The sequence below is a fragment of the Ailuropoda melanoleuca genome, chromosome X (genome assembly GCF_002007445.2).
Source record: "Ailuropoda melanoleuca isolate Jingjing chromosome X, ASM200744v2, whole genome shotgun sequence".
NCBI lineage: Eukaryota > Metazoa > Chordata > Mammalia > Carnivora > Ursidae > Ailuropoda > Ailuropoda melanoleuca.
The window spans coordinates 22,623,150-22,631,123 of NC_048238.1; positions in this window are offsets into that span (position 1 = coordinate 22,623,150).

Genomic DNA, 7,974 nt, shown 5'->3' on the forward strand with positions numbered 1-7,974 from the left:
AGGTGGCTACCGCTTCCCGGCGCCCTGACACGGCGGCTCCCTCCCCCTTCTGTTTAGCTTCCGATATCTGTGCGCGGTTTCACGGCTCCCCGCTTCGTACCTCGATACTCAGCGCTGGAGATGTTCATTTGTAGAGATCCAGATGTATCTTCCTGCGTCTCAGGCTGATTCCGTGGATATTCCTGCTGGTCTGGTACCTATCCAGCTCAACTCAGGGGACCGGCTGAAAAAGGTGTCCCCTACTCCTCCGCCATCTTAACCTCCTCCATCATAGATATTTTTATCTCAAATATTTAGAAATTTCTATTACTGATTTAGTCTAATTTCTGTCATAATATTTAGTTTCCATTTGTGATTTGAATTTTACCTCTTTCCCCATTATTTTCCTCTTTTTTAGCATGACTTATCAAGATTTTTGTTACTATTGCTCTTCTGCTTTTAAATTTTTCTCTAGTTCCTTAGAAATTATAGACTCATTTTGATCTTTACCAATAGTTATAAAATGTTAACACAGTGATGTAAATTTTGTAGGTCTATCAATGTCAAGAATTAGACAGTATCTGTGTCAGAGACTGCTAATCGTCCTCAAATATCTTTTTCTACTATCTTTATTTTAAAAATAAAACATCTTAGTTTATGCTGGGCACATTGCCACCTACCCTGGGAGCGTACTTTCCATCCTTCCTTACAAGTAGTTGTGGTCATGAAACTGAGTTCTGGAGAAACTTGTTTGTGTGTTATGTGAGAAACTGCTGTTTCACTTCCTGTTGAAAGACGAAAATACTTGCCCTAGATATCCATAGTCAGGATGAGATGATTTGGAAAATATATATAAATTTTACATAGGGGTAATTACTACATGTATATAAATCTCCCAGGCTGTGTATAAAATATGGTTATACAAGTTAAAATTATAAAAACTTAAGAAAAAATATATTAGGTTAGACTATATATAATTCTCAATAGTTGATTCTTTCAACCTTGAAAAATGGGCAATTTCAATTTCATATAGTTACACCTAATAAGAAACCTAAATTTATGGTATGGAGTGTAAGAAAGTATAAGTGTAATAACTTCACCATTTTCCATAGAGGGAAGTAAAACATAAAATCTTAATCTGAGAAGTCAAGAACTAAATTATTATTGCTTTAAAAGTATGTATTATAGGGACGCCTGGGTGGCTTAGTCATTAAGCATCTGCCTTCAGCTCAGGGCATGATCCCCGCATTCTGGGATGGAGCCCCACATCAGGCTCCTCCACTGGAAGCCTGCTTCTTCCTCTCCCACTCCCCCTTGCTTGTGTTCCCTCTCTCGCTGGCTGTCTCTATCTCTGTCGAATAAATAAATAAAAAATCTTAAAAAAATAAATAAAAGTATGTATTATAGAGCTTATAATATCAGATGTAATATAAAAATAATTATCAGGAAGTAGAGATAGAAAGAAGTTGTCTACTAATAGTCTCATCTTTTAAGGTGGAGAGGTCAATTAAGATTTTAATAATTATATATCATAGTTCATTACAGTGTCACTGATTTTAAGATGCACTGTTATGGTATGTACAATTTTACTTTTATTTCAGAGTCATTAATGTCCTTTTTTCATATTTTAATATCCTCTGTGCCTTTAAGATCACTGGTGATGCTGCATTTCTTAAAAATAAATAAATAAATAATAAATAGGAGTGTAAGAGCCATCAGAGATAGGCCCTTAACCTATCTTTGATTACTTAGAACTGGCCTACTTTGGATTTTCATTCTGAAATGCAGATACATCTGATTCACCATCACCACCCCTGCCAATACCTTTCAGTAATTCAGATTACACATCTTCAAAGTTATAGAATCAAACAACAGAATGATAGAAATTGATTGCTAACCTTCTGAATTATGAATAGAAAAACAGAATCATATAAAAATAAGTTTAGCAAAAATAAAAGGGAAAATATTAAAAGCAGGTAATATAATATAGATAAAAGGAAAGGAGTAAAATCAATTCTTTTTATCACATCAGTAAGTATAAATAGGAAAAGTTAACCTATTAAAAAAAGATTCTATAATATCAAAACCCATAGCCCAACAATGTGATATATGACAAAGATTTATCTAAAACAAAGTTACACAAAATGAATAAAAGTAAAATGACTGTAAAGGACCTACCAGCCATATTTCGAAAACAAAAGAACTGTTATATTAATATGGAAGATTTAATTAAAGGTTAAATGTTTAAAAAACTAATGTGTTACTTTCTAATAAAATGCATAATTTACCCTAAAGATATTTTTATACATCTTAATTTATGAAAATCAAACAAATTTCTCAAAACCTGAAATGCAGGAGAAACTAAAAGAAAACCACATTAAAAGGCTTTAAGTACCCCCTAGCTGCTCATAACAGCATAATATAGAGACTAATGAAAAAAATGCATATAAATATCACCAACATTTTAAAATTAAGAGACATGCAAATGACTGACAAGTATATGAAAAGATGCTCAACATCACTAATAATCAGGGAAATGTACATCAAAACTGCAATGAGACACCTCACACCTGTTCGGATGGTCATTATCAAAACAGGAGTTGGCAAGGACATGGAGAAGAGAACCCTTGTATACTGTTGGTGGGAATGAAAATTGGTACAGCCATTATGGAAAATAGTTTGGAAGTTCCTCAAAAAATGAAAACTAGAACTATCATATGATTGAGCAATCCCATTTTGAAAGGTGCATATATCCAAAGGAAATAAAATCACTCTCTGCAGTAATACCTGCACTCCCATGGTTATTGCAGCATTATTCACCGTAGCCAAAATAGAATGGCTTAAGAGTCCACCGACAGTTGATTGGATAAAGGAAATGTGATAAATATAAGTGTGATAAAATGAATTAGCGTTAAAAAGAACTCCTGCCACTTGCAACAACATGGATGAGCCTTGAGGACATTATGCTAAGTGAAGTAAGCCAGACATGGAAAGACAAACGCTGCATGATCTCACTTATATGTGAAATCTAAAAAACGTTGAATTCATTGAAACAGAGTAGAATGGTGGTTGCCAGGGGCTGAAGGGTGGGGAAAATGGGGAGAGGTCAGTGAAAGGGTACAAAGTTTCAGTTAAGCAGAATGAATAAGCTCGGGAGATCTAATGTGCAACATGGTGCCTAGAGTTAATATACTATGCTGTATATTTGAAATGTCCTAAGAGACTAGATCTTAAGTGTTCTCATCACAACACACACACACACGCACACAGAATGATAACTATGTGAGGTGAATGAAATTAGCTTGACTATGGTAATTATTTCGTAGTGTATACATATATCAAAACATCACATTATATAATATAAACATGCACGCACACATATATATTTGTCAAGTATACCTCAACCTGGGAAAAATAAAAAATAATATTGTGTGACAAAGATGTATGTTGCCACTTTTGTCAGCTCATTAGAACTCTTCCATCATGATATTTCATGGGATTGACTTGACAGATGTTGATCATATGAGACAAAGTATCACAGATATATTTAATTACACAAAACTCAGAGGGGGTCCAAATACCAGAATAAAATGTGTCTCCAACCTTCAAGTGGGAAGTTTTCCAATTTGGTAGTCAAGAATAGAGTCTCAGCTTAGGAAACCACATTGAAATATCTCATTTAGCATATAATTTATTTAAAACACAAATGACCTATTTTATGTTTAAAATATTATTTGGCAGGGCGCCTGGGTGGCACAGCGGTTAAGCGTCTGCCTTCGGCTCAGGGCGTGATCCCGGCGTTATGGGATCGAGCCCCACATCAGGCTCCTCTGCTATGAGCCTGCTTCTTCCTCTCCCACTCCCCTTGCTTGTGTACCCTCTCTCCCTGGCTGTCTCTCTGTCGAATAAATAAATAAAATCTTTAAAAAAAATATTATTTGGCTTATACAGTGAATACTTTTTTCTATGTTATCAAATAACATATAAAGTTACGGGCCCTTCTATCTTGGAAGAATTTAATGTTGATTTTGAATGTATAAGATTGGAGAAGAAGAGTGAATGTCTTGAGTTCCCAGAAGGCTGGGAATCCATGCATATATGGTTAGCAGGGGAGAAAGGAATGGTTATGTGTTTTATGGGGATACATCATTTTGATGCTTATAAATGTATACATCTTAGTGGTAAGGAAAGTTCTGATAAATACGCTGGGTAGGAAAAGTGTAAGCAATGCAGAGAAGCCACCACTATGGAGAAGGAAGAAAAAATAAACAATTACTCAATCAACACTCACTTTGGATTAGATATTGTTCTTCTCTATTCACCCCAAACCCACCAAGTTTTAGTGCTGGCTCTGTCCAAGAATGACTGGAGTGAGGAGACAGAATAATATCTAAGGCCAGGAATAAAGATACTACTCCTGTGATACTATTATTGTAACGTGCAGACAGTATGAGATATTGACAAGATAAATGGGAGTTCAGAAACTATGTATTACTATGCTAGCTCAACTCCATGGGGACACCTGATAAATTGATATCAAAAAAATTAGAGAACGCCTGGAAAGAGATCATATAGAGCCAACTTTAGACAGAGCTACAACTGTGTATAAATTATGAAACTTTCATGTATATAATGACATTTCCTCTCTGCTATTGAGGTTCAGATTGAGTTTTCCTTAACAGGGTGTATATTATTGTTGCCATATCTGGAAAAACCCACCAATATTAATCTCTAATGATTCCGCTTATGCGGAAAAGAAAGACACAACCATCAGAAAAAGAAAACATCTTTGTACTTTTTTCTTACTTTTACTATGAGTAGGAATCAACAGTAAGTGAGCCATAAATTTCTATGGATCTGTTCATTTACTCATTCATGAACTCTGTGTCATGTGTGCTAGAAGCTGAAATAACATTCATGAAAAAGATATAAACAGCCCTTTCTCTCTAAGACTTCTAGAAGAATCAAACTGGTAATTACAATAGCATCATTACTGCTATCTAAAATTTGGTGATTACTTTGGGATAACAAAGAATGCAAAATCAAATTTCCAAAAAGGGAAAATCAAAAGAGACCCCGAGAGAGACACAAAATTGGACTCTGTGTCAACAGATATACTGAAATATGATTCAAAGAGTCTGTCTACTCGGCTGTAGAAAAAAATGCAACTGATCAAATTAAAATGAGCATTTCTAAAAAATAAAATAACATTAAATGAGCATTTCTTTAACTTTTCAAGGTAGTAATTGTATCTGTTACCTTAATTGCAATGATGGTTTCTCAAATGTATGCACATGTCAAATCTCATTAAATTATATTCATTTAATATGCACAGGTTTTTGAATATCAATCATTCTTCAATAAAGTTGTTAATATTAGCATTTTCTTAGATTATGAACATAGACACACATCATAGCGGAATTAGCAGTCTCGGTGGCATATTAATATTAGAAATTACATATTTTTTTCATATCACATATCAAGTAGTAACTTAAAATTATGATAGTTATTACATCTGCTTCAAGATCTTACTTGATGACTTAATGGAAGACAAAATTATATATTTTTAATATTTTGATAATTACATTTCTATACAACCGCTTCTCTTGAAATCCTATGTATTTGACTTTATGCTTATAAAAACATTATCTGAGAAGGGGTCCATAGACTTCACTTCTCTGTGTGAGATCAAACAATTACAAGAACAAATGTGGATGCAGAGAAAGTGTTCCTGGAAAAGGAACTACTGTATTAAAAAAACAGAAAAATAAAAAACTTGGCCTAGAAAAGAAAGAACATTGTCCAACTAAGGAACAGAAAGCAGTTCCGTAATTTCTGATTTGTAGTATATGCGCTGCATAGCTGATTTTAAGCTATTAAGTAGCATCCTTAAACACGAAATTAGGAAAAGATGTATACCACCAGCCCTCCTAAGATTCTACAGGCTGTCTCCAGCATACCACCAGATTCTTTTTTTTTTTTTTAAATATTTTATTTATTTATCTGACAAAGATAGAGACAGCCAGCGAGACAGGGTACACAAGCAGGGGGAGTGTGAGAGGAAGAAGCAGGCTCATAGCAGAGGAGCCTGATGTGGGGCTCAATCCCATAATGCCGGGATCACACCCTGAGCCGAAGGCAGACGCTTAACCGCTGTGCCACCCAGGCACCCCACACCAGATTCTTTATGTATATTATTAGGTGAGGAAGAACAGACCACCAATAAAATTGTAAAATATTCCTTTTTATCTTTACAGCCTTCCTGTAACCCCTTTTCAGTATTCAATATTCTTTTCCAAACTGTCAGAAACTCAGGTCCTCTCTTGGAGATTTTATATATATATGTATGTATATATACATGTATACACACACACACACACGTATATATACACACACGCACTCACTTTATATATATAAATATATCAATTTATATATTTATATATATATAACTTGAAAAATCAATACTACATATTCAAATTATTATTAGGGCTATGAGAATTTTTATTTATGCATTTATTTTATTTTATTTTTTAATTTTTATTTTTTTTAAAGATTTTATTTATTTATTCGACAGAGATAGAGACAGCCAGCGAGAGAGGGAACACAAGCAGGGGGAGTGGGAGAGGAAGAAGCAGGCTCACAACGGAGGAGCCCGATGTGGGGCTCGATCCCATAACGCCGGGATCACGCCCTGAGCCGAAGGCAGACACCTAACCACTGTGCCACCCAGGCGCCCCAGGGCTATGAGAATTTTTAATGTTTTTTCTTTATCTTCTTTCCTTTCAGAGTTAAAATCATATAATTTAATCAAATGAATATTCCAAAAATAAGAAAAGGAATTTATTTCATGTGACAACAAAGAGAAACTAGCATGATGGCAAATTTGGTATTTTAGGGAAAGTTTTACACTAGACCTATATTCCAGGATTAATTTTATAACAAATTATGTCTTTTTTATTTTTATTTATTTATTTTTTATTTATTTATTTTTAAAGATTTTATTTATTTATGTGACAGAGATAGACAGCAAGTGAGAGAGGGAACACAGCAGGGGAGTGGGAGAGGAAGAAGCAGGCTCCCAGCGGAGGAGCCTGATGTGGGGCTGGATCCCGGAACGCCAGGATCACGCCCTGAGCCGAAGGCAGACGCTTAACGACTGCGCTACCCAGGCGCCCCACAAATTATATCTTTTTTAATAACAAATTATATCGATAAAAGCAACCATGTGTATATTTTACAATGGTTTTAAAAAAGAAAAGACCTTGTTTATAGAAATGTAAAATAAAGTGTACCTTTAATCAGATGTACCAATAGAACTACTGGAAATATAGATAATATGTTTACAGGAAATATTAATAGGATAAGGCATATTTGAACCTTTTTACTCCCTAGACATCACTTTTCAACTGAGAAAACTGAAGTTTAAAAGTGTGAAATAACTTACTCATGGTCACACCGTTCAGAATGACACATTTGATATTAAAGCATCCTTTGATTTACTCCTAAGCCATGTTATTTTCCACCAGGACTCCATTAACTCTCAATAGAATACCAGTTTCAAGTTCTTCATTTTTGGTAAGATGAAAAAGCATTTGCCAGCCAGCAGTATTTTGGCAAGTGTTAAGTATCTAGCATATACTCAAGACACTATTGTACAAACTGTAACGTATAAACATATATATGAAGAAAAATTTTAATTTGTGTTTATCTATTTTATAAACACTAATGATAAGAATAATACACATGAATAAATATGTGAATATAAGAACTTATATGTCAATACATATTACTCAAAATTTACTATTTCCAGTGTGCTCTGCCTGAGTAAAATATAGTGAAAATATACGTTTTCCTCTTTGTAAAGAAATGGATAACCTACTTCTTTCACTGCTCCCAAAGATGGCTTCATGTTGTTAGAAACTGCATGTGCAGTGGTGCCTGGTTGGCACAGTCAGTTAAACAACCAGCTCTTGGTTTTGTCTCAGGTCATGATCT